Consider the following 27,839-nt stretch of genomic DNA (forward strand, 5'->3'; position numbering starts at 1 on the left):
AAGAAAACAGTAACAACCATATTTTTCTCCTTAATTAAACTGTTGTCTGTTGAATATGTTGAACACATCAACACAGTAGCCTTATTTTACCGAATGACAAATCAAAATGCAAAATTCAAACAGCTTATAAGGAAATCCAAACCAATAACGGTAGGGGATGAGCTATGAGAGTCTCAAATTAAAATAGACAAAGCAAACTTTATCTTCTGCCACCCATGTGTAAGCACCTAGCTGGTTTTGCTCACAGTGACATGAGTGCCCGCACCTTCACTGGCTTCTTCGGGAGCTTCCATGGAATTTTGTTCCTCTCCATGTTGACGTTGCTGCATCTAGAGTTATTGTTGTTGCATGCATCATCACCGCAAGTTGTAGCCCTGTTATTGGTACCATCTTCAATCTCAACTTTGGCATGACTCGGAGGAGAAGCATATTTGGATGGTTCCACTTCCACCTCTTCTTCTTTCTTTGGATGGTTCCTACAATGCCTCTTCCCACAAGATGGGTGAAAGGTCCTAAATGGCTAGAGGTGGGATGCATAGCCTAATAAAATCTCTATAAATTACTAGAGCAAGATATTAGTTAAATAATAAGCGAAGCTTTTCTAATCAAGGTTGCAAGCCACCTATACTAACAATGCTAGTTGATTACAATCTCTAGGCACACAAGAGAGGCTAAGTCACTAACTTAAACTAGTTAAGCTAGCTACAAGAACAACTAACTACTTCTACACTAGAGAGCTACTCTACACAAGAGATAGAAATGTAAAGCTAGAGTGTAGAGAGATTATACCGCACGTGACAAGTGATGATCAATCAATAATACCAATGAATACCGGGAGAATTCCAATACACAATTGACACAAGATTTTTCTCCCGAGGTTCACGTGCTTGCCGGCACACTAGTACCTGTTGTGTCGACCACACACTTGGTTGTTCAGTGGCTAATAGGCGTCCACAAGCCAAGCCCTACACTACAGCGCCACAAAGAACATACCCACAAGTGAGGGTAACACAATGACACGAGCAATTTGCTAGAGTACATTTTGGCTATTCGCCGGGAGAAGGTCAAGAACCCGCACAAATCACCAGGAGATGGCCATGAACAATCACCAACTCATGTCAATGCTCCTCCGCTGCTCCAAGCCATCTAGGTGGCGGCAACCAACAAGAGTAACAAGAAAACCACAGCTCAAACGATCCCCAAGTGCCACTAGATGCAATCACTCAAGCAATTGCACTTTGGATCACTCCCAAAATCCCACTATGATGATGAATCAATGAGAGGAGATGAGTCGAAGATGTTTGCCTTAGCTCACAAGGATGTATCACTGATGAAAATATGCAAGAGAGTGAGCTAGAGTTGTCCCTCTTCAATTTATAGAGCCCTGAAAGCTCTAGTTTGGTTTTAGTGAATTGATGAAACCCTAAGTGCTAACCTAGTTTATCAAAGTGATTATGAGATAGGTAGCACTACTCCAAGTGATGAAGCAAATAAAGATCATGACATGATGATGGTGATGGCATTGTGATGATCAAATGCTTGGACTTGAAAAGATGAAAGAAAAACAAAAAGCTCAAGGCAAGTGAAATTAATAGGAGCTTTTTGGTTTAGTGGTCGAGACACTTAGAGAGTGTGATCACATTTAGGATCGATAGCCGTACTATTAAGAGGGGTGAAACTCGTATCAAAATGCGGTTATCAAAGTGCCACTAGATGCTCTGACTCATTGCATATGCATTTAGGATCTAGTGGACTGCTAACACCCTTGAAAATATTTGTGAAAATATGCTAACACATTGCACAAGGTGATACACTTGGTGGTTGGCACATTTGATCAAGGGTGGTGAAGTTTGGGGTCAAAAGGAGAAGTTTCGTATTGACCAGACTCTGCCTTGGGCAGTGACTGGACTCTGACCATGCGTTCGGTCAGTGGCGCGCAGTGAAGGCCACCCTCAGTCCCTTGACCGGACGCTGAAGTGAAAAAGGGACCGGGCACGCAGGGGGTGCGTCCAGTCACCTAGTGACGTACACTGACACAAGCAATAGAGAGAGACTATGTTGATCGAACGCTGGCCTGTGTCCGGTCATGTGCCACCAGACGTGTCCGGTCATGAAAAACCATCTCTGGAACCTTACTAGAAACGACTAGATGCCAGTGATGGTGCATCCGGTCACTTTGAACAGCGCGTCCGGTCATGAATGAAACCTTACTAGAATCGACCAGACTCCAGTGTTGGAGCGTCTAGTCACTTCCAGTAGCGCGTTCGGTCACAACTTATGCACTGATGACCGTTGAGATCGGGCGATCAGCATTTGAAGTCGGGGATACATGGAGAATATCTGAGGACCAGACACTGGGGTCCTGCATTAGGTCAAACCGATCGATGCGTCCGATTGCCCCGATTTTTTAGGGAACAGAGAGCCAACGGCTCTATTCGTGGGGGCTCTCTATTTAAGCCCCATGGCCAGCTCAAGCTCACTCTCTTAGCAATTTGCATTGACATAGCAACCTTGTGAGCTTAGCCAAAGCTCTCCCACTTATCCCCATCATTGATTCAACATCTTTGTGAGATTGGGAGAGAATACAAGTGCATTGCTTGAGTGATTACATCTAGAGGCACTTGGTGTTCGTGTTTCGCTGCTGGATTCGCTTGTTACTCTTGGTGGTTGCCACCACCTAGACAGCTTGGAGCAGCGGAGGAGGAGTGGCACGAGTTGGTGATTGTTCGTGGCCATCTCCCGGTGATTGTGAGGGGTCTTGTGCCTTCCCCGACGAAGCGCCAAAAGGTAACTCTAGTAGATTGCTCGTGTCATTGAGTTACCTCACTTGTGGGTAGGTTCTTGTGGTGTCCAATTGTGTGGATGAGGTTCGTGCAATACCTCTTAGCCGCCGAACCACCAAGTGTTGGTCGACACAACGGGGACTAGCGTGCCGGCAAGCACGTGAACCTTAGGAGAAAAACATTGGTTGTCTCTTGCCCTTTGGTATTCTCCCGGTGATTGAATTAGTATTCATCTTGTGATTGGTTCACTCCTCTACGCGGCGGTATAATCACCTTACTTACTCATTTATATTCCCGCAAACTAGTTGTAGCAAGCTCTTTAGTGTAGCTAGAATTGAGAGCTTGCTTTGTAGCTTAAGTTCATCTAGTGGAGCTCTTTAGTGTAGCAAGTGTGAGAGCTCTTAGTGAGTAGTGACTTAGCAAATTGTGTGTCTAGTGATCATAGTAACTAGAATTGTTGGATAGGTGGCTTGCAACCCTTGTAGAGCTAGAGCAAGTTTGCATTTCGCTATTTGTCATACTAATCAAATTGCTCTAGTTGGTTTGTAGATTTTAAATAGGCTATTCACCCCCCTCTAGCCATATTAGGACCTTTTAAGCCCCTTGGCTCAAAGAGCAGTTATACCCCTTGACTAGGCTCACTATGCACTGACTGGACCCACTTGTGCAATAATCGACCGGACACAGAGGGATAGAGTCCGGTTGCTGGATCACTACCATGTGGCACTCGTGTTCAACAACATTCATCAGATTCCAATGGTCACTTAGCTCATGCGCGCTAAGTTAAGTTGTTATCGGACTTGACTGTATAACGGCCGGACTCGGTCCCCATAGGGTTTGGTCTAGATCTAGAGAGGTCCAGATGCATAAAAACTTGACCGAACATGTCCGGTTAGAGGTGATCGGACATGGCCAACGTCCGATCATGCCACCTACGCGTTGCCAGCCAAGGAATAGTGGTAGCAGCGTGTCCGGTCGCCTTGTAGTACAAAAACTTGACCAGACGTGTCTGATTAGAGGTGATCGGACATGGCCAGCATCTGGTCATGCCACCTATGCATTGCCAGCTGAGGAACAGTGGCAGCGGCGTGGCCAGTCGCCTTGCCAAGCTAGCGTTCGGTCGCGGCCACGCTGCTGCGCCACTCTGTTCCCTCTGACCTGACTCGGTGTAGAGGGTTTGGTCACGCATACGCTAGGGTCTGATCATGCCACCAAGGCTGGATGAGACCTAGGGTTGATGACTAAACTCGTGACCTCTGGGTCTAGTCACGTCGACCCTAGAGTCTAGTCACTCTGAGACTCCTCCTTCTATTTTTCTAACACTTCAACCTCTTCACCCTTGCTTCCAAGTTGCTAACCACAATGTGTATAATCCATGTACATGTGTGTTAGCATTTTTCCAAGCATTTTTCAAGGGTTAATTGTTAGCACACTTGGTTCTAATGCATATGCATGAATTACTTCACCTAGTGGCACTCGACAACCATTTTAACCAAGATTTTCCCCTCTTAATAATATGGCTATCGATCCTAAATATACTGACACCCTCTATGGTGTCTTGAGTGTCAAAACAAAAACCTATTTATACCTTTGCCTTGATCTCCATAGGATTTTTTTGTTTTTCTTTTTCTTTTTTACCAAGTTGGAGCACTTGATCATCTCTTTTGGTCACCTTCATCACCATGACCATCATCTAGCTCCACCACTTGGTGTGTACTACCCTAGCTCAATCACAATAATTAATTACAAGGGTTAGTACACTAGGTTTCTTCAATTAGCCAAAACCAAACTAGGGCTTTCAACGACCAAACCCGTTGTAGTAGTAGAAGCCCTCGGATGCATCGTAATTATTAGCAGGCTTCTTCTTTTGTGCATTGGAGCTGCTAGAGGACTTGGAGGCTATTGTTGGTGCTACCACCATCACCTTATCTTTATCCATTGGAGAAGCAAACTCTAGGTTCAAATAGGAATGCTTCTTCATCAAGTGGTACTCACAGAGGGAGTTGGGGCGGCTCGCGTTGTTAGAGCACTTTCAACCCTTGCCATCATTCTTCTTGTACTTCCACTCTATGCTACCCCTTCCTCACCCTCCTCTTTCTTCACATTTGCATTCTTTTGGGTCTATCTCTCTTTATTCTCCTTCATTGTAGCCTTCTTCAATGTTGTCTTCTTCAGTATCTATAGTTGTGTTTTGTCACTACTAGCTATGGCCATGGCCATTGTCTCCTTATTCTTCACGGATGTGATTGACATGCTGGCTAAGGAGAGGTGGCATGCACAGGAGTCCATATTGACACAGTAGCTGTCAAGGAGGTCATCCACCTCCTAAATGGAAAAAGAAGGTAAATAAACAAAATAGTAGCAAGTCATCATCATGCATAACAATAATGTTCAGCTTGCTACTTTGCCAACATAGGGGACATAGATCTAGAGTTTGACAATGCCACCACTCTAGTGATTTCATTGTTTTCCTATATAGCCTGCTAAATTACCACAAAACTGAAAGAGTAGCTAAAGTAGAATAGATCCAAGCTAAGCAGAGGACCCCTCCTATCAGTATAGTATGCTATCCTTCGAATTGAACATGTCGACCAACCCTAGAGACAAAAATAAACCAAACTCCCAAAAGCTGCTAGAACCATCAAGACCTCTCAAAAGCAGTGTGCTTGGGAAAACATGAACTTCACACACAGAGCCACCAAGAGTGGAGTACTGATTAGAGATAGATAGAGATAGAGTAGGAAGATATGGTAGGATAGGGAAATGTTGACCTAAGGATCAGAGAGGGAGAGATAATCCAAGAGCTCCCATGGTGAGCGACTGAGCTTACAAGGACCTTGAGGGTTAGTAGTAGGGCTCAAGAAGCCACCAAGATCATGAGATATGAGTGACACTGGACACGGTTCTAGGATCAGTGGTGGCGCTAGGAGCACGGGAGGCAGAGCTGTGGGAGTAGAGTAGGTAGTGCCTAGGAGGTGAGATGTTCTCTTGGCTCTGCTTTTCTTTAGGCTCTTGCCTTTCACGTGATGTACCACCCATTACAAGATGAAAGTGCACTTCCTCACTTGGTGTAGTAAAACTAGAAATATTTTCTTTGGTCCCATTTATATATGTGGCTCATGGGGTTAGCGACTCACATGAAAAAGCGATGAAACAACTTTGTGTGCATGTGGTGAGTTTTGTAGCCCTATGAGCACGCAAATTGAACCATGGGAAAGAGGGAGAGAAGCACTACTACAGCAAACCTATCATAGTTAGTTCGTAACCCCCCATCATAGCCAGATCTCGACCTCGGTAGTAACCGGTCGACACCATCAGTTCACAACTGACTGTGATGGACCCTCAACACCGCCACATTGGTCAATGATTCGACTATAATCGTAGTAATCAACATCACCTTGCACAATGACCCGACTGTGTGTAGTGCTAGTTCACCATCGCTTTTACGTCTGATACATCTATGTTGATGTGAACAGCATCATTATTTAGGTGTCTGAACCACCTGTGTACTACTCATGGTCACCTTAGCATTGCACAATGACTCGACTATGTGAAGTGCTGGTTCATGGTCGCTTTGGATCCAACACATCTGTGTTGAGGTGAACATCACCGTCGCTTGGGCGAATGAATCGTCTGTTCCATGGTCATGGTCACCGTCGCCTTGCAGTATGATCCACCTAGGATGATCCTTTAATCCGTGTTGGGTTACTAAACAATTTGGTGGTGATTCACTTTTCACCAATGGGTATGCGGCAGTGGTGATGACAAAATAACCAATGGCGCTTACATCCGATAGTGATAGAATTGCAAACGTATTTACTAATTCAGCTAGGCCTTAATATCTTATTGAACACACACCATACAGATATGATCATTACGTCCATACATCATGCCCACAAACAAGAGTACATGTTATAATAACAATCAATACTAACATAATAATTGTGTCAACTGATGTACTAACACAAGCGGTACATAGATTATAGAATAGAGGTACTGCTCCCTACAGACTTACATAACAAAAACAAGGTAGATGTGCTCCGCTCAAATTGCCCCTCTTGCTTCCAAGGCAAAGCTTCATTTAGGTTGGTAGCCAATGCACCATGGAACCCCCTCTTCTTCCTCCCTTAGGCATTGTAGGAAACTTGTTCAAAAGCACTCAGACTCCATAACCTACACAAAGCAGTAGAATTAATAATATTCAACATATCATTGTTTTAGCTACTGAGCCAAAGTTGGACTATTTATATAATCAAAACAACTCCTTACCTAAACAAAGACATGTCATAACAAGAAAATATAGCAAATGCACCTTTACTGCTCTGCTAATGACTCCATGAACAAGGGAACATAAGGATGACCCGGACAGGGATGACATGAACTTTTCTGTGTGGTACCTCCAGAAAAGTGCATAAAACCATTAAGAAACACACTTCTCACATATGTGCATAGTATGATACTACCCCATTTAGATTCTTTAAAGATCCATACTGCAGTGTTAGATGAGTAGATGTGCACACCTATGGACTCACCCTCCCTCACCCCATATTCAAACACATGGAAGTGCAAGGAGACTATCGGATCAAACCCCAAGCGATCCTGACCACAACACACCAACAGAGGATGAGGCCGCTTCTTAGTCATCGGGTTGGAGACAACATAGCGAAACCCAACGCACCAGCAGAGGATGAGGCCATTGCAACAATCTAAGACAACAACATCCTTAATGTGGATGGGCAAGAAGGACAAGGAGGGTGATGCTAGTGAATTGGCGTTTGCCTTTCCAGCTGCGATAGAAGAATCCTGTGAGAATTTGGGGCAACTCCTTATAGTACTCAGATTCTGAGATGAGGCAGTTCTAGGAGTGACAGACACACTTGCAGTTGCACAAGAAATAGGTGGTGAGGTAGCGGAGGATGAGGACAAAGACATGGTCTATGAGAATGGACACTTTGTTCCTCTTGTTGGGGGCCTCGTTGTTGGTATTTATTAATATGCCACTTCTTAACATTGCTAGAAATGCTCATTGACATTTCTTACTTAGAAGAATATAAATGAAGGGATCTCCAAGTGCACAGATAATATACCATTGTAGCATTTTACCCAGGAGTATTCCAGGTATCGTTATTTATATTTTTACCTTAGGGAAGGACGGGCAAAAGGGAATATATTGATAACTTATACGTATGAGATGGAGAGATAAACCATAACCAATTTTCTACTCATGACAGGGGTAAATCAAGAGATAAATGTAATATGAATGATAAATGATAAATGAGCACTTAGAGTACTCCTTTAGATTGCACTAGCATGGTTAAGTAGATACAATAGAGAAATAATTCCTAAGTCATTCTTAATTATAAGTCAAAGCATACTATGATTAGTGCAATTACACTTAATAATCATGGCTAAGGTTAACTTCATATCTACACATAAGGGATATTACTAAAGAAGATCAAGACCAGAGCTTGACTTCATTCGCAACAAGATCCTACTTGACCTATATTCAGGGAGTGGACTACAAAGGACTCAACGAGAGTATCACACTCGTGATCTACCACATGGCCCGGAATATAAGATGCATCCATAGGTAAACAACGTATAAGCACCATGCTTACACAATGTTGACCACTCACCCCATGTACATTAGAGCGAGCACTATATGAACTTATGCTTGAACATAAAGATAATCTAGCTATACTAAGCATATAATCAAAGTAAATGATGAACATGATAACTAGGAACATGAATAATACTAAGAACAATGTCATAACAAATGTAGCAAAACATATGAAATATGAAAGATATATGAGAGGATACAAAAGGCTATACCAAGCCACGCTCTTGATAAGATCAGGAATCCAAGCGAAGCTTGCCTCCCTCTAGATCTAACTTAACTAGTTATGCCCTAAATATTTATGGAACTCTGAGGTTCTTCTCTTCTTGATTAGGGTTTTAGGAGGAGATAATGATTGATTGCCTCAGGGGCGTAGTGGCTGATATATATAGGGGGAACTATCAATCCTGAGCCCTCGAATCAAACCGACTTAAAGCAACAGCGTAGATCTGATCTATAAGGCAGTGGAGAACTAACATAGCAAAGGGGGGCTGACACATGGACCTAGGGGGCTAGCTGGCCTACTAGCAGTATCTCATGCTCTGCTTCCGTGGTTTGCCTTCTAATGTCTTCTAGAGTCTTCTGGAGTTGGTTTCATCATGGATAAGTGTGATTAATTCTAACATTTGGGTCCTCCTTGATGGTTTTCTAGATAAACCCTGCTGAAAACACAGATTCAACCAAACTAGTGGAATTTGTTAGTTTAAACCCCTAAACCTATGTTGGTGATCATATCCATGCATTTATTCAAGTTATATTAATGGTTTATGATGGATGTTAACTACCATCAACACTCCTCCATCTTGACAAGGATTTGGTGGAGCGTGGAATAAAAATCTGATGAAAGCTTGATTCGTACTCAGATGAGTGATGAGGGGAATAAAAAACCAAGAAACATGGATAAGGGAAGTATGAAAGTATTACCCTTGCCTTTCGATCTTGTGGTAGTGAGCTCGAGCGGCCATGGTGGTGATGAGTACTAGCTTGGCCATCGGTGCATCTGTGTAGGTGTACCAGCGTGGAACGCTAGCTTGTCGGCGGTGAGTGGCAGCTTGCACGCTACTGAGTAGGGGCAGTCACGCCGTTTAGCACTAGGGAGCAAGAGCGGTGACCAGAAATAGTGTTGGTATTTCTTAATGCAAACAGAAATAATCCAAATGCACACGGAATTATTATTGTAGCACTTTCCCAGAAGTATTCAGGGTATCATATTTTCCACAGGGAACGGAGGTATTTCTTCTAGCTAGTTCATCCAAGGACAACACAAGGTTAGAGTTGGAAAGGGTAGAGAAGGATTCCTATGGTGTTAGGGTCTAAGGATAGATAAAATCTACTTCTACTTACTTACTTCAGGCACCGGTGAACACCTGGTCTGTCAAGCGTTGCCGGCCTATAGCTCTACGCCATACCCGAATGTGGGGGATTATAAGGGACATATAGAGCTATCACCACCTGCCATCTACCAGTCAACTTTGGGGCACAAGGCAAATGAAGGTAGCCTCTATCCTAGACACTACATATACACTATCGACTACTACTCTACCATTGTGTAGGGTTATCTATCTTTATCAGTGCCCTCTACTAGAATATCCGCTACAAGAATGGATAATGAACCCGCAACCAAGTAAAGTGAAGCTCAACTAATGATTTATAACCATAAGAACCACGGACACTTACTTAGCGGAAAGCTTCGTTGAGGTACAGGTGTTCTCAAGGTACAAGCTCGGGGAGACAACTGACATGTCTAGTGCTTCCCTGTACTCTCCCTCATATCTCTCCCTACTAACTCGATCTACTAGCTATCTAGGGCCTAAGCCCTTGGAGTGAAGCTCAAGTGTGGTGCTCTTGATCCTTGGTGTGTTCTTGGAATGAGGAGGGGTGGCCTCCTTTTAATTTATAGGTGGAGAGGAGGGTTTGATTCCTTGGAATATGCTTGATCCCCTCATTAAAGCACCAAACCGACCTCAAACTGACATCCTAGATACGTTGAACCTGGCCCAACCCTGCAGAACCGTCATTGCAAACGTGGTATCTGACAACACGCGAAAGATGGGCCCAAGAGGCCTCAGTGGTGGTGTAGCCACAAACTAGGCCTAAATGTGCCTAGCTTTGGCGTGTTGTCTTCTTTGGGCCTCTGGATGGGTCCTACAAAGTTTGAAGCCATTTGGAGGAGGTTTGCTTTGGGTTTTGGGCTTTTTCTCCACCTGACTGTGCCCTAATTTGCTTGGTAAGTGGGCCTTCTCCCCTTGGGCTCATGTCGGGTGTTGTTATGCCTTGTCATATTGCGTATTTGGGTGTGTTTTTCTTGTTATTCTGACATGTCCTCCTATAAATGAACAGCCACCAAAACTTGTGGAATTCATTAGTTATAAGCCCTAATTCTAAGTTTGGTGTCTGTATGCTAGGCTTTTATGCAAGTGTTGGCGGTTAATTATGTGAGTTAAGCACCGCCAACAAATAGTAGCATTGAGGAGACATACATGGTGCATAGCGGTCTTTATAAGCTAAAGTAGCAATCGTGGAAATGAAAATTTTCACAAAACTTTGTAATTATGTGTGGGAGTCTCATGCGGGCTTGGAAATTGACGACAGGGGTACCATCCTGACTATCTGCAAGCGGCGGTGAAGCCCACCGGTGGTGGTCATTGAGTGCTATGTGTAACACCCCAGTGTTAAGCTTTACATTTGGCACTTGCATTTCATGAGCACAAGCATCATCCAAGCATTCATGAACATGAGCATATGAAATTTCATCTCATTCTTATACCTTATCACACAAAATGTTGATTTTATATATGCTTATGCTTGCAATCTTATATGACCAATGTATGAGATGGTTGTGAGGTCATGAAAACACCTTAGACACATCTAAAATGATGTACCACATGTTTGGCATAGGTTAGTTGCTAATCTAGAGATGAATAGCTATAATTAACTTGATGATCGAATTATAATTATACAACTAAATTAGTCACTTTTTATGCCAAATGTTGTCATGCTAGCTCCACTTATAAAGCCTTGCATAATCCTTGGAGTCATTTTTATTTTTGGGTTATGACGGGTAAGTCTAGCTGAGTACCTTCTCATACTCACGGTTTTATTCCCATTGTTGCAGATGGTACAGTTTATCATGGCTATTTCAAGAACTACTTCTATCCCACCATGGATGAGGAGTAAGCCCTAGGCAGGCATCCCTTATGAATCCCTCTCTTATGCTTTTGTGGGAGTGTGATCATGAGCTGGCACTATATTTAAACAATATTGTAGATGTTGGTTTCATACTTTTAATTTGCTTCCACTACTATTTTACTAAACTTGGTTTGTAATAACCTAAATTCATACTCTGATGGATGAACTATATGTGTAAACTTTATGTAACATGTGACATGTATGTTAAATCATGTACGATCTTGGTTGTATGTTGATGGTTAATCAAGACCCTTCATGGTACTCGATGGACTACCAGGTTTATATGGGCTCAAGTATGATAGTGCAACCGCTTGCGGGCTACCATTGTACTTGTGCTCTTATAAATTGGTTAGTTCTGTTACAGCTGGTATTAGAGTAAGATTCAACATTAATTACCACATATGTATTTAAAACAAAAGTTTTTGTTTTTCCAAAACTAGTTTTGGCAACTGATATATATATATAGGTGTTTAAACCTAAAGTTTGAATCTAAAGCGTGCCAGTGATCACTTCCTTTATTGCCAGTTAAGGACTTCAGGTGGCTAATTAAGTACTAACTTGGGGGTTTTCCATTTCGTCGTCCATACGGCGTGCTATTGTATGGATGCCATTCATTTGAGTTGTAATGTATGGATCAAATACCTCTACGCCAAGGTGAGATGCCACTCATCATCACAGTGGCATGACCGTAAGATGTGAGCGTGTGGTCTATGGGGAGAGTTAACTTTGGTACTAAAGTGTATATATGCCTCATATATATACGAAAGTATTTAATTGTGGGTTAGCTTTGATACGGTTATATATACATATTTATATGTATATATAGGATGTATTTACTCTTAGGTAGCTTTGATACGGAAGTATTTATTTATGGGTATATATATAGAAGTATTTAGCTTGCAACCTAGAGCCCAGATTTACATTCTACATATAAAATTATGGGGTTGGGCTGAAATGAAATTCTTGTGCAAGTACACTAATAGTGAAACATGTAGCCCGACTAGCCACGTTATATATGAGAGAACGCATGTATGTCACCGTGTATGTCGTTAGAAGTTTAATTTCCTAAGTTTGTGAGGACGTACGGAACATACATGCATCATGATAAATCATTATTATTACACTTGCATTGTTCCTCCCCTTATAAGTCTCTTACTCAGTTATGTAACTCTTATCCATTATGACAGTGTTTCACGAGAGTTGCACCATGTTGTTTGTACAGATGGCAGCACCAGCTGGAAGTGAGAATTTTCGGTTGATGTTTGATACCCCTGCCCTAGTTTGGAGAGTCTTGCATTATGCGGGGTATTATGAACCACCCCTCTATTACTGGAATGAAGTATACCTGGAGGGACAACCATAGTATGAAGTACAGCTAACCATACCAGCTCGTAGCCAAGACCCTTACTGAGTACATGCATGCCTTTAACAATTTGTCGTGATATGCCCCAGGGTTCATCGATACGGAGGAAAAGAAGATGGAAAGCTTCAAGAGAGGCCTTGGCACCAAACTGATGAAGACCATGGCCAACTCGAGGTGTACCACATAAAATGAGTTTATCAGCGATGCCTTGACCTAGGGAACCAGAACAATTTGCACGTAGTAGTGAAGGGCCGCAAAAGAGCAGCTGAGGCAGGCGCCTTAGGATCTTCCTAGTCCAGAGCTCTAGTGGTGGCTAGGCCACAGTTTCGTCCACCAGTGCCTAAGTTTAGGCCTCCTCCACCAAAAGTTCAAGCCAATCGCCCCCAGAAGACATTCCACAAGGCGTTCACCATTACCCAAGGGAAACGGAGGGCAAGGAAGCTCAGTAGGACCAAGGAACAACTAGCCATGCTTCAACTGCAATCAGTTAGGCCATTGGTCTAAGGAGTGTCCCCATCCCAAGAAGAATAGCAATCAAAACTAGGGTAATTAGAAATAGGCAAATCCTAAAGCACGTCCTGGATACGTGCATTACACAACTGTTGAAGAAGTTCCTATGGGAGAAGTTGTCACCGCCTGTCGATAGAATATCGTTGGCAGTCCTCCAAGGGGTATCCCACGAAGGTAGATTGATCGGCAGAGGAGTGTGAGATCAAGAACAAGAAGGCAACAGACACACATGAGTTAGATAGGTTTAGGCCATCAGTATGATGTAATACCCTACTCCTGTTGTCTGTTGGTTTGTATTAGCTATCGTATGATATGCTATGATTTTGGAGGGGGTCCCTGCCCACCTTATATAGTTTGGGAGGCAGGGTTACAAGTCGGTTAGATCTGAGAGATAACCGGAAAGTAATAACTGATTACAGGAATCTTAGGATCATACATATCCTAACAGATCTTGTAGTATCTTCTGGATATCTTCTTAGTGTCTTATAGAAGGCGCCGAGCAAAGTCGTGCCCCACAAGGCTTCATCTTGTGGGCTGGGCCACCCCTAGGGGCGTAGCCCATGTGGCCTGTCGTGGGTATCCGGGGTCATACACCCGACACCGCTGGTATGTTTCTTGTTAACAAACATCCCACCATTGTTTTATTTGATTCTAGAGCTTCTCATTCATTTATGAGCCAAGCATTTGCATCTAAGTATGATCAGAAAATAATTGAGATAAACAAGGGTGGTTATAGTATAAGTTCGGCTAGGGCTACTATCTCTACAAATTAGATAGTTAGAAATGTGCTCATCTCGATACAAGAGTGGGAGTACACAGTGGATCTAATAGTATTGCCTGGATTAGCCATAGATGTGATCTTAGGCATGAAATGGTTGAGCGATCATGGGGTTCTCATCGACACTAGCACTAGAACAATTATGTTAAGAGAACTAAAGGGAGGTAATGCTTTTCTAGTACCACTTCCCCAAAGTTTTGATCTCTAAAACTTGTCTTGTGCTATCTAAGCCACTACCCTCTATGATATTCTAGTGGTTTGTGAATTTCCTGTTGTATTTCCAGATGAATTGTCGGGTTTACCACTGGATAGGGATGTAGAATTTAAGATTGAGTTCATGCCAGGTACAACACCTATCTCGACAAGACCCTATAGGATGCCACCAAATGAGTTAGTTGAACTTAAAATTCAGTTACAAGAACTATTGGAAAAATGTCTCATTTAACCTAGTTCATCTCCATGAGGATGTCCAGCTTTATTTATAAAGAAGAAGGACAAGTCCTTGAGAATGTGTGTGGATTATAGGCCGCTTAATGTTGTGACCATTAAGAACATGTATCCTTTGCCCCGTATCGATATCTTGTTCGATCAATTGGCAAAAGCAAAGGTATTCTCTAAGATTGATTTGAGGTCAGACTATCATCAGATTAAGATCAGACCAGAAGATGTACCTAAAATAGCTTTTTCCACTAGGTACGGCTCGTATGAGTATTTGGTCATGTCTTTTGGACTAACAAATGCTCCTGCCTACTTCATGTACTTGATGAATTTGGTATTCATGCCTGAGCTCGACAAAATCATGGTTGTGTTTATCGATGATATCTTGATTTATTTGGAGAATGAGGCAGACCATTCAGAGCATCTAAGAGTTATTTTATCTAGATTGAGGGAACATAAGTTATATGCCAAATTCAGCAAGTGTGAATTTTTGTTAAGCAAATTACCTTTCTTGGGTCACATCTTATCTGAAGATGGAATATCTATAGACCCATCTAAAGTATAGGAAGTCATGGATTGGAAAGCCCCGACTTTGGTTCATGAAGTTTGGAGTTTTCTAGGGCTAGCAGGCTACTATCATCGTTTCATTCTTGATTTCTCCAAGATAGCTAAGCCCATGACCAGACTACTTTAGAAGGACAAAAAGTTCAATGGGACGCCAAAATGTGAAGACGCTTTTCACACCCTACGGACATTGCTAACTACATGATGAGGACATCACTCCTTTGGATGTATCTGCTGATCCTCCAACCATCATGCAAGGTCCAATGATCCGGGCTCGAATGTGTCAACTCAATTTAGAGGTGAGCTCGTTCTTAAGCGATCCTTTTCATACTTTTGAGAATAGACTACTACCTAATGATGTTATCTTGCTTAGGAACATTGGAGAGGGTCATGAGGGACATAGAGGAAGAGGTGGAGGCACTGATGACCAGCAAGGACATTCAACAGAAACCGGAGGCCCAGTCCAACATGATTTCGAGTCTGCCTCAGCCTCTAGGACCAGTCTGCCTTGAACTGGTCACCTAGGATGCATCTGGACTCTGTTTTCGACGATCCATATATGGTTGGAAAGCTAATTTGATAAGTAAGCAAATACAAGTGGTGTCACATCAAAATCCCTTTAGAATCAATAGGAATCGTCAAAACAAGTCAGCTTCAAGAATCTGCCAGGGTGCTGTGACACCATCTTTTGGTCCAATGGACCATGTATCGTGTTTGGGCCCATTAGGGGGTGTGTCCAGGGGTCTTGCACGACCCTATAGTCTTCATAAACAGCCGCTACCCCTCTATTAGGGTTTGGATTTTGCTTAGATTAATCTGTCAAGAATAGTTTTGCCGTTCATCGGTTTGTGAGACCCCAACTTCATGAGATTAATCATTCATCTGTAATTTGGTTGCTTTCTTTCTTGTTCTTTCTTGTGTTCTTCGTTACGCAGGCAGGGATTAGCATTCTTGGCGAGGTCAACCGTCGAGCACATGTCATTATTGATGGAGGTAGCTGCAATAATTTGACGAGTTCTAATTTGGTCAAGAAGCTTGGCTTGACAACATGCCTACACCTACGTCCATACCATATTCAATGGCTAAATGATTCTAGAAAAGCAAAGGTAATACAAACTTGTAGAGTTTCATTTTCCATTGGTTCTTATGCTGATTTTGTTGATTGTGATGTGGTACCTATGCAAGCCTGTTTACTCTTATTGGGTCATCCTTGGGAACATGATAATGATGCTACACACCATGGTGAAGTAATAAATACACCTTTGTGCATAAAGGAAAGAAAATTACTTTGGTACCTTTGACCCCTGCTCAAATTGTACAAGCTAATAAAGAATGCGCTACTAGTTTGAATGATGTTCAATCTGAAAATCAGCAAGTTGCTAATTCTATTCTCCCACCTAAAAAGGATAAGTCTTCATCTATTTCTAAGGCTGAGGGGATTAAATTGAAGGGTGGTGTTATGCTTGCAACAAAATGTGTCTTTGCTGAAATTTCTGATGATGATATTTGCTATGCTTTGGTATGCAAAAGAGCTATGTTTTCGCATGATGATATTGTTATCTCGGTGCCTCCTGCTGTCACTAAACTTTTGCAAGAGTATAAGGACATTTTTCCAGCTGAGATATCCCCGGGGCTACCACCTATGAGAAGGATAGAGCATCAAATCGATTTGATTCCGGGAGCAACCTTGCCCAACCGTGGTGCCTACCGAGCCAATCCCGAGGAGACTAAGGAAATTCAGTAGCAAGTCCAAGACATTTTTGATCGTGAGTATGTACGTGAAAGCCTTAGTCCTTGTGTTGTTCATGTACTTTTGGTTCCTAAGAAAGATGGAACTTAGCGTATGTGTGTTGATTATAGAGCCATCAATAATATTACTATTCGGTATCGTCATCCTATTCTTAGGCTAGACGACAAGCTTGATGAGTTGTGTGGTTCAATAATTTTCACCAAGATTGACTTGCGAAGTGGCTACCATCAAATTAGAATGAAACTTGGAGATAAATGGAAAACTATGTTTAAAACCAAATTCGGGTTGTATAAGTGGTTAGTAATGCCTTTTGGTTTGAGAAATGCACCTAGCACTTTCATGCATTTAATGAATGAAGTTTTAAGAGCTTTCATTGGTCGTTTTGTGGTAGTTTACTTTGATGATATATTGATTTATAGCAAGTCTTTTGTTGAACATATAGATCACTTACGTGTTGTTTTTAATGCTTTACGTGATGCACGTTTATTTGGTAACCTTGAGAAGTGCATCTTTTGCATGGATCAAGTTTCTTTTCTTAGCTATATTGTAACTCCACAAGGAATTAAGGTGGACGAGATGAAAATTGAAGCCATAAAGAGCTGGCCGGTTCCCCAAACCGTCACACAAGTGAGGAGTTTTCTTGGTCTTGCAGGATTCTACCGCCGCTTTGTCAAAGATTTCAGCACCATTGCTTCCCTGTTGCATGAGTTGACGAAGAAAGGTGTGGTGTTCCATTGGGGAAAGGCACATGAGGAGTCCTTTGACACTTTGAAGGACAGGCTCACACACGCACCATTGCTACAACTTCCAAACTTTGGTAAGACTTTTGAGCTAGAATGTGATGCTAGTGGAGTTGGTATTGGGGGTGTTTTGATGCAAGATGGTAAACCCATTGCTTACTTTAGTGAAAAATTGCATGGTCCTGTTCTAAATTATTCAACGTATGATAAGGAATTGTATGCACTTGTCCATTCTTTAGAGACATGGCATCATTATTTGTGGCCTAAAGAATTTGTTATTCATTCTGATCATGAATCACTTAAGTATCTTTGCTCTCAACATAATCTGAATCATAGGCATGCTAAATGGGTTGAATTTATTGAATCTTTTCCTTATATTATCAAACACAAGAAATGGAAGGATAATGTGATTGCTGATGCTTTGTCTAGACGATATACATTGCTATCCCAACTTGATTGTCGGATTTTTGGGCTTGAATCAGTAAAAGAACAATATGCGCTTCCTGATTTTAAGGACGTGTTGCTAAATTGTAGAGAGGGATGTACATGGAATAAGTTTATGATCAATGATGGGTTTTTGTTTAGAGCTAACCGCCTATGCATTCCAGTTGGCTCCGTTCGTCTTTTGTTCTTGCAGGAGGCACATGGAGGCAGATTGATGTGACATTTTGGAGCCAAGAAGACAAAGGAGGTGCTATCCACATATTTCTTTTGGCCTAGGATGAGGTGAGATGTAGAACGGTATGTGGCTCGGTGCACCACATGTCAAAAAGCTAAGTCGCTATTGAACCCACATAGTTTTTATATGCCTCTTCCTGTTCCTTCTACTCCTTGGGCTGATATATCTACAGATTTTGTGTTGGGTTTGCTAAGGACTAAGAGAGGGAGGGATAGTATTTTTGTGGTGGTTGATCATTTCTCTAAGATGGCACATTTTATTCCTTGTCATAAGAGCGATGATGTTGTTCATATTGCTGACCTTTTCTTTCAAGAAATCGTTCGCTTGCATGGTATGCCTTCTACTATTGTTTCAGATCGCGATGTAAAATTCTTGAGTCATTTTTGGCGCACTTTGTGAAATAAATTGGGGACCAAGCTGCTATTTTCTACAACATGTCATCCCCAAACTGATGGCCAAACTGAGGTAGTGAATCAAACATTGTCCACCATGTTGAGAGCAATTTTGAAGCGCAATTTGAAGATGTGGGAAAAATGTTTGCTGCATGTGGAGTTTGCATATAACAGGGCGGAACATTCCACCACCAAGGTAAGTCCTTTTCAGGTAGTGTATGGTTTTAGCCCTCATGCTCCTATTGATCTTTTGCCTTTACCTACCACTGAAAGAACAAATAGTGATTCTAGAGAGCATGTTGATTTCATTCGTAAGTTGCATGAAACAACTAAAGCAAATATTGAAAGAATGAATGAAAAGTATAGAATTGCTAGTAGTAAAGGTAGAAAAGAAATTACACTTGAACCGGGTGAATTGGTTTTGTTACATTTGAGAAAAGATAGATTTCCTGAGCTGCGTAAGTCTAAATTAATGCCAAGAGCATCTGGTCCTTATAAGATAATTAAGAAAATAAATGATAATGCCTACAAACTTGAGTTGCCACCTGAGTTCGGGGTTAGTCCCATCTTTAACATTGCAGATTTGAAGCCTTATTTGGGAGAAGAAGATGAGCTTGAGTCGAGGACGACTCAGTTTCAAGAGGGGGAGGATGATGAGGACATTACTCCTTCGGATGTATCCGCTAATCCTCCAACCGTCATGCAAGGTCCAATGACCCGGGCTCGAATGCGTCAACTCAATTTAGAGGTGAGCTTGTTCTTAAGCGATCCTTTTCATACTTTTGAGAATAGACTATTACCTAAGGATGTTATCTTGCTTAGGAACATTGGAGAGGGCCATGAGGGACTTAGAGGAAGAGGTGGAGGCGTTGATGACCAGCAAGGACATTCAACAGAAACCGGAGGCTCAGTCCAACATGATTTCGAGTCTGCCTCGGCCTCCAGGACTAGTCTGCCTTAAACTGGTCACCCAGGACACATCCGGACTTCGTTTTTGACGATCCACATATTGTTGGAAAGCTAATTTGATAAGGAAGCTAATGCAAGTGGCCTCACATCAAAAGTCCTTCAGAATCAATAGAAATCCTCAAAACAAGTCAGCATCCAGAATCTGCCAGGGTGCTGCGACACCGTGTTTTGGTCCGATGGACCGTGTATCATGTTTGGGCCCATTAGGGGGCGTGTCCAGGGGTCTTGCATGACCCTACAGTATTCATAAACAGCCGCCACCCCTCTATTAGGGTTTGGGTTTTGCTTAGATTAATCTGTCAAGAACAATTTTGCCGTTCATCGGTTTGTAAGACCCCAACTTCGTGAGATTAATCATTCATCTGTAATTTGGTTGCTTTCTTTCTTGTTCTTTCTTGTGTTCTTCGTTACGCAGGTAGGGATTAGCCTTCTTGGCGAGGTCATCCAGATTCGTGTCTCGATTAATAACCAGAGGAGTTGTGGTGCTAAGATTGCAGGGTTTGATGTTTCGATCTAAAGCTGGATCGGTGTGTCATTCTTCGCCACAACGATAGTTACCACTACCTGACGGAAGATCGGGATCCCGTTCCCTTTACTATAGCTCCTGTTCTAGCCCAATCGGACATTGAAAAGCCTTTTAATGTATTATGTGATGCATCGGGTATAGGTTTGGGGTGTGTGCTCATGCAAGAAGGCCGACTTATGGCCTATGCTTCTCGGCAATTAAGAAAGCATGAAGTCAATTATCCTGCACATAATTTAGAGCTCGCAGCAGTTGTTCATGCCTTAAAGATATAGAGACATTACTTGTTGGGAAACATATGTCACATATATACTGACCACAAAAGTCTTAAATATATCTTCACTCAACCTGAGCTAAACATTAGGCAGCGAAGATGGTTAGAGCTAATCAAGGACTATAATTTGAAAGTGCACTACCATCTAGGAAAAGATAATGTTGTAGCAGATGCACTTAGTCAAAAATCTCATTGCAACACTTTGGAAGCCTTGTTGGAAGATGGATTTAATTTGTTACATCCAGTTGTGCTGCACAATATCACCGTCATTTGTTCACTTGAGAGCAAAATCATAGAACTACAAAAGACAAATGTAGGTGTGTTCCACATCAAGCGAAAGATGAAAGAACAGGAAACCAATCATTTTAGGTTAGATGAAAGAGGTGTGCCATGGTTTGAGGACCGACTTGTGGTACCGAAGGACCGTGAGCTTAAAAATCAAATTTTAGATGAAGCTCATTCATCCAAGTTGTCCATCCATTCGGGTAGTAGCAAAATGTATCAAGATTTGAAAACCCATTTTTGGTGAACCAAGATGAAGAAAGAGATCACCGCCTATGTCACTAGGTGTGATAATTGTAGTAGAGTCAAGGCCATTCATTTGAAATCTGCTGGATTACTTTAGCCATTGCCTATTCTAGGCTGGAAATGGAAGGAAATAAGTATGGACTTTATTATAGGCCTCCCGCTAAAACAACAAGGTCACGATTCCATATGGGTCATTGTAGATCACCTTACCAAGGCAGCACATTTTGTACCAGTTAACACAACATATCTAGCTGGGAAGTACGTTGAACTGTATGTTTCCTAGATCATGAGGCTACATGGAGTACCAAGGACCATAATCTCATATCAGGGACCACAGTTTATAGCTTGTTTTTTGGAACACTTGCACCGAGCCTTGGGAACTAAACTAATTAGAAGTTCAACATATCACCCACAAACATCTGGACAGACCGAGCAAGTGAACTAGATCCTAGAATACATGTTGAGAGCTTGTGTTATATCTTCCAAGGGTTCATGGTAGAAATGGCTACCTTTAGCCGAGTTCTCCTACAACAACAGTTATCAAGCAAGCATCAAGATGGCTCTTTTTGAAGCCTTATATGTTTAGAGATGTAGAACTCCCATGAATTGCATTAAGCCCGGAGAAAGGAGATATTATGACATTGACTTTGTCGCCAAAGCTAAGGAGCAAGTACGCATTATCCAACAGCACATGAAAGCAGCTCAGTCAAGACAAGAGTTATGCTGATAAAAGAAGACCACTAACTTTTGAAGTGGGAGACTATGTGTATTTAAAAGTGTCACCCATGAAAGGAGTGCAGAGATTTGGAGTAAAAAGAAAGCTTGTGCCTAGGTATGTAGGCCCGTACTAGATTATTGAACAAAAAGGAAATGCCATCTACAAGTTACAACTTCCCCCAGAGATGAGTGTGATATTTGATGTCTTCCATGTTTCTCAGTTGAAAAGATGCCTTCGCATACCTGAGGAAGCCATTGCACCCACCAACATTAAGATCCAATCAGATTTGACATATGAAGAGAAACCAATCTGAGTGATAGAAGAAATGGAAAGAGTAACACAGAGCAAGGTCATTAGGTTCTACAAGGTGGTGTGGAATAACCACAGTGAATAAGATGCATGTGGGAATGGGCGGATTATTTACATGAGGTTTTTCCCGCCTTTTATGAGGAACGGTAGGTCTTTCAAATCTCGGGATGAGATTTCTATAAGGGGGAGAGGCTGTAACACCCTAGTGTTAAGCTTTACATTTGGCACTTACATTTCATGAGCACAAGCATCATCCAAGCATTCATGAACATGAGCATATGAAATTTCATCTCATTCTTATACCTTATCACATGAAATGTTGATTTTATATATATGCTTATGCTTGCAATCTTATATGACCAATGTATGAGATGGTTGTGAGGTCACGAAAACACCTTAGGCACATCTAGAATGACAAATGGAACAATGTTTATATTCATGACATAGACCAAATTTGCTTCTAACTGTTGGTTTCATTTGAAATGCCATTTTCATGATACTAGTTTGAACAAATTTTAAAAGTAGCTTAGAGTGTTTGCATGGCTGTGTGACCTAAATAAAAGTTGTAGTTCTTGTCATGGGTAACAAACTTTATTTAAGGGTCATGAGCTAATTAAGTGTCTAACATGGTCAAATAGAGCTCACAAGTATCAACAAAATGCTGTTTTTAAAACTTGAAATTTCGCTCTTTAATTGAGTTTCAGTTTCAACGTAGTCCACTTTGGAGATTTGTAGTTTGAAAACAATTGAGAATTAGATGATGGTTCCTAAAGCAAAGTTAGAGATCTCACATAGATCTACAACTTTCACTAATACCAATTTTGCTAACTCGAACTGGATTAGGAGATATAGAGGAACGAAGTAGCGTTGTCAGTCGTTGAATAGGCACTTAGCCGATTTGAACCGGTTGGCCATTGTGGCCAACCGCGCTAGGCCATGCGCGCCGCATGGTGGTAGCACGCCAATGTCGGCCTGGCTGGTCGGGCCAGCAGGGGGAGATAAAGGAGGTGAAGCCGCCATGCTCACTCACTCTCGCTCTCTCACCCTCTCTCTGCCTCTCCATCATCCGTAGTAGCAAGCCGAGCGCTGTCGTCGCCATTGCTGAGCTCCACCACGCTCGCATGCCACTGCCACCACACCATTGTTTGATTGCTCGCACACACCACTCGGCCATCACCTCCTCCACCTCGCCAACACACCATTGCCTTAGTTAGAGCTCAGGTAATGCAAAATTTCACATTGTCGTCGCCACCATGGTCACGGAGCGCCACCGAGCTCTGAGCTCACTGTGGCTAGCCTTATTCACCGCTCCTCCTACCTCCTTCTCTCTAGTTCTGTCATCACCTTAGGTCATAGATGCTCATGTCATCGTTTAATTAACCGCTACCATCGCTGTCGTGTGCATCCACCATGGATGCAAGCACGCGCTCACTGCCGCCAACTTCACTGGCCGCCCTTAGCCCGCTCTAGTACCCATTACCATGTCACCCTTAGCCCGCTCTAATACCCATTACTGTGTTGCCTAGAGGTGTTGCATTACCTTTAGTCTCGTCGGAAAGGTGACACCACTGTCGTGCTCTGTGCGCCGCCGTGCCGCCATGCACGTGGCTAGAGCTCACCATCGCTTCACCATGGCTCGATCCGCACTGTAGAGCTCCGCTCGATCCGCACTGTAGAGCTCCGCTAGGGTTCGTAGATGCCATAGCCACGATCGTCTGGCCATGCTGTTAATGGGGATGACTAGAGCACCACCGCGTGCCACCGCCAAGCCACCATGCTCGCCGGCGAGCTAGCTCCGGTGATCCTCCGAGCAAACCTAGGGTACCAGTAGGTGCGCAAGAGAGTGAGGAACACGACGCCGGTGACCTCACCACCGGTGACCTTGCCGTCAACGAGTTTGCTGCCGGTCAAGCCACACGCCCTTCTCTGTGTGTCGCTGACATGTGGGTCCCGTTGACTCATGGGCCCTAGTTGTCAATCGGTTTTTAAAATGTTTTTCTTGATTTATTTTCATAGATTTGAATGTAAACTTTAAAAATTCATATCTAGAGCTAGGAGTATCCAAATGGGGTGAACTAAATTTTGTTGGATTCATCTTGAAGTGTACAATTTGATAAAAATATGAAATCTACTGTTTAGTGTATTTTTGTGGAATAATTAAATTGAGCAAGATAAGTGCTTTTAAAATAGCTTCTATATTGTAAATTGCTTAACTTGAGCTAGGAAGGTGATAAAATTGTGATTCCAATTTTGTTGGTCTTGTGTTGACGTGCTCTAGCTTGGAAAAATATTAAACCTACAGTAAGCATACTTGTAATATGATCTTCATATTTAATACTAATTAATTACTAGTTTCTAGTGAAATTAATTGGGGAAAAATAAAGAACATATGAGCATATAAATTTTTACACAGTATTCTCATGCTAGTAGGAAAGTAAGAAAAATATTAAATCTATTACTTGACACTTTTCACTATGCTAAACTATTTTTGCTATAATAAGCATATGTAACTTGTCATTTTTGTAGAGGTAGCTATACTTATCCGAATGGCATGAAATTTGTACAGTAGACTATTAGGGGCATTTGTAGGTGCTGTAATTTTCTAAGAATTTATTAAGCACTGGAAATATTTATCCTTTAAATCACGTTATTATCAAAGGAAATTAATAAATGAATATAAATAAATTAGTTAGGCTTAACCATGATGTTTTCTGTGGTCTGTGTGATGTATATAATCTGTTGATATGGTTAGTGAGGCTTTGAAGTATTTGTTTATAGACAGCTAGTTAATTATTGCCTTATAATTCATCTAGATGGCTCCATGTATAGTTTCTATTGTGTCAATAATTTCATAATGATAATGACCTTTTCTATGAAACTTGTTAATAACAAAGTTGTAGATAACTTACTTATCTAACTTGTGTTAAATTTTCATAATCATAGGCCTTATGGTTTAAGAATTATAGATGTTAGAATTTTGCTATCAGAAATACTTGCTCTCTAGACAGATATAAATGATTGAATTGTTTGATCTAGCTAACTGCTGAATCACATTAAGATGATTCAAATAAAGTTGTAGGAAATTTCATAAGGTTTCCATAATGTCCTCAACCATATTATTTTTATGTGTATAACTCTAGTTATGGTCAAAACAAGTGGCTGCTGTCTTGCAGTCCAGAAAATTGCTTAGATGAGAATTTGTTTAGTTACTAGAAGAGATATCCACCTACTCAGTAAAATAAGATGCAACTTGTTATCACCTTAATGCAATGTTGTTGAAAACACATGAAGATGCATTTTATCACACCATATCATATCATACATGTCATTATATATGCATCCATGATATCGTATTTCATGCTCATGCATATAGGATCATCCGAAGGGATAACTCTTTTGGAGTTCAACGAAGAAGAGGAGGATCAGCTAGAGACACCTTAGGCCATAGCTCTAGAAGGAGAGGAGCAAACTCTTGAGGACCTCCCTGAGTGCCTGGATCATAGGCCAACCTCCTTCCTCAAAGGCAAGCCCCGAAGCATTCTAAGTCTCCTATGTTTTACAAAACTTCACTTGAGTCCTTTTATGCTTAATGCATTAGGTTATAAGAGTTGAATCAGAAACACTTGATGCATAGAACTACCTTGTCCAAATATATACACCTTTAACCCTGTGTAGGTCCAAGATCGAATACCTACTTAGCCATGCTTAGACCGGTAGAAGTCGAGTGATTTCCTGTCACCTACGAGTTATAGGTGGATACCAAAGCACGGTTAGCTATATTTGCTATCATGGAAAAGAACCATGGGGTAATGTAAATGGAGGTCGGGTGGAGTCTATGTGTAGGTTGACTCATCTGAATCCATCTATGTAGATAAAGGACTGTACCGTTGTTGGGTGCTTTTGACAAGATTGAACGCATGCCTCACTTAGATGGCCGGATAACTTATTTCGACCACAAAGCCGAGTAGCTCAACTCATGCCAGGCCTCGTTCTATAAAAGTGCGCACTCTAGATGGTAGTAAGGATGTGTGAGGAGCTAGACGTGAGCCCAAGGGTAGGGTAGTCCTGATCGTCTTAGAGCTGGTTGTCCCTGATTGTGTGGCGCTGGGTGAACCCGCGAAATATGAACCTGAGTTGTACCATAGGTGACCTAAGGTGATAGTTGATCTGGTCTGCTTGGGTTTATGTTAGGAATAAATTCCCAGCTGGTTAAATCGATTCGAATCATCATCTCTCCTAGACAGTGAGAAACTTGGCTAGTATCAACATCGTAGTAACTGTGTTATGGAATATAATGGTCTGGATGAACATGGAATTACTACACTGTCTATGGTTACTATTGTATGCTACTAAATGATATACCACATGTTTGGCACGTGTTAGTTGCTAATCTAGAGATGAATAGCTATAATTAACTTGATGACCAAATTATAAGTATACAACTGAATTAGTCGCTTTTTATGTCAAATGTTGTCATGCTAGCTCCACTTATAAAGCCTTACATAATCCTTGGAGTCACTTTATTTTTGGGTTATGACAGGTAAGTCTAGCTGAGTACATTCTCGTACTCAGAGTTTTATTCCCATTGTTGCAGATGTTATAGTTTATCATGGCTATTGCAAGAACTACTTCTGTCCCACCGTGGACGAAGAGTAAGCCCTGGGTAGCCATCTCTTATGAATCCCTCTCTTATGCTTTTGTGGGAGTGTGATTGTGAGCTGACACTATATTTAAACAATGTTGTAGATGTTGGTTTCAAACTTTTAATTTGCTCCTGCTACTATTTTACTAAACTTTGTTTGTAATAACCTAAATTCGTACTCTGATGGATGAATTGTATGTGTGAACTTTATGTAACGTGTGACATCAATGTTAAATTATGTACGATATTGGTTGTATATTGATGGTTAATCGAGACCCTTCCTGGTACTCGACGAACTATCGGATTTATATGGGCTCAAGTATGACAGTACGACCGCTTGCAGGCTGCCATTGTACTTGTACTCTTATAAATTGGTCGGCTATGCTATAGCTGATATCAGAGTAAGATTCAACATTAATTACCACATGTGTATTTAAAATAAAAGTTTTTGTTTTTCCAAAACCAGTTTTGGCAACTGATATATATATAGGTGTTTAAACCAAAAATTTGAATATAAAGTGTGCCAGTGACACTTCATTTATGCCCAGTTAAGGACTTCAGGTGGATAATTAAGTACTAACTTGGGGGTTTTCTATTTCGTCGTCCATATGGCGTGCTATTGTATGGATCCCATTTATTTGAGTGATACTGTACTTGTTCTCTTATAAATTGGTCGGTTCTGCTACACTAAAAAGATATCATACGTGTCATATGGTCCCTAACTCTAAGACACACAAATTGAACGTTTCAGGCAACACAAAATAGAGATGTTCAAATGCAAAGTAACAAAATATTATGAATATTATTTTTACAGAATGTAGAGGCATGTTCAATCAAACTACCACTACTACAGGAATCAATTTGCGTAGCGTGGCCAAAATGCGCTCCGTGGCGGGCACCTCTTTTGCTCGCCACGGTTAACCGGTGGCCGGCCAGCGAGGCAGGCCACCGAGGCACCCGCTGCGGGAAATTGGTTTACCGCGGCGGGCCACCTTACTTGCCCACCGCAGGAAATTGTTATTTACCGCGGCGGGCGGTATGAATCGCCCGCCGCGGTTAATACGATTTACCAT

At 41.8% G+C, this 27,839-nt stretch overlaps 1 pseudogene; it reads right to left on the minus strand.

The window, feature by feature from the left end:
- Positions 1–241: 241 nt before the first annotated feature.
- On the minus strand, positions 242–27,839 carry LOC136536655 (uncharacterized; annotated as a pseudogene).

The sequence above is a fragment of the Miscanthus floridulus genome, chromosome 2 (genome assembly GCF_019320115.1).
Source record: "Miscanthus floridulus cultivar M001 chromosome 2, ASM1932011v1, whole genome shotgun sequence".
NCBI lineage: Eukaryota > Viridiplantae > Streptophyta > Magnoliopsida > Poales > Poaceae > Miscanthus > Miscanthus floridulus.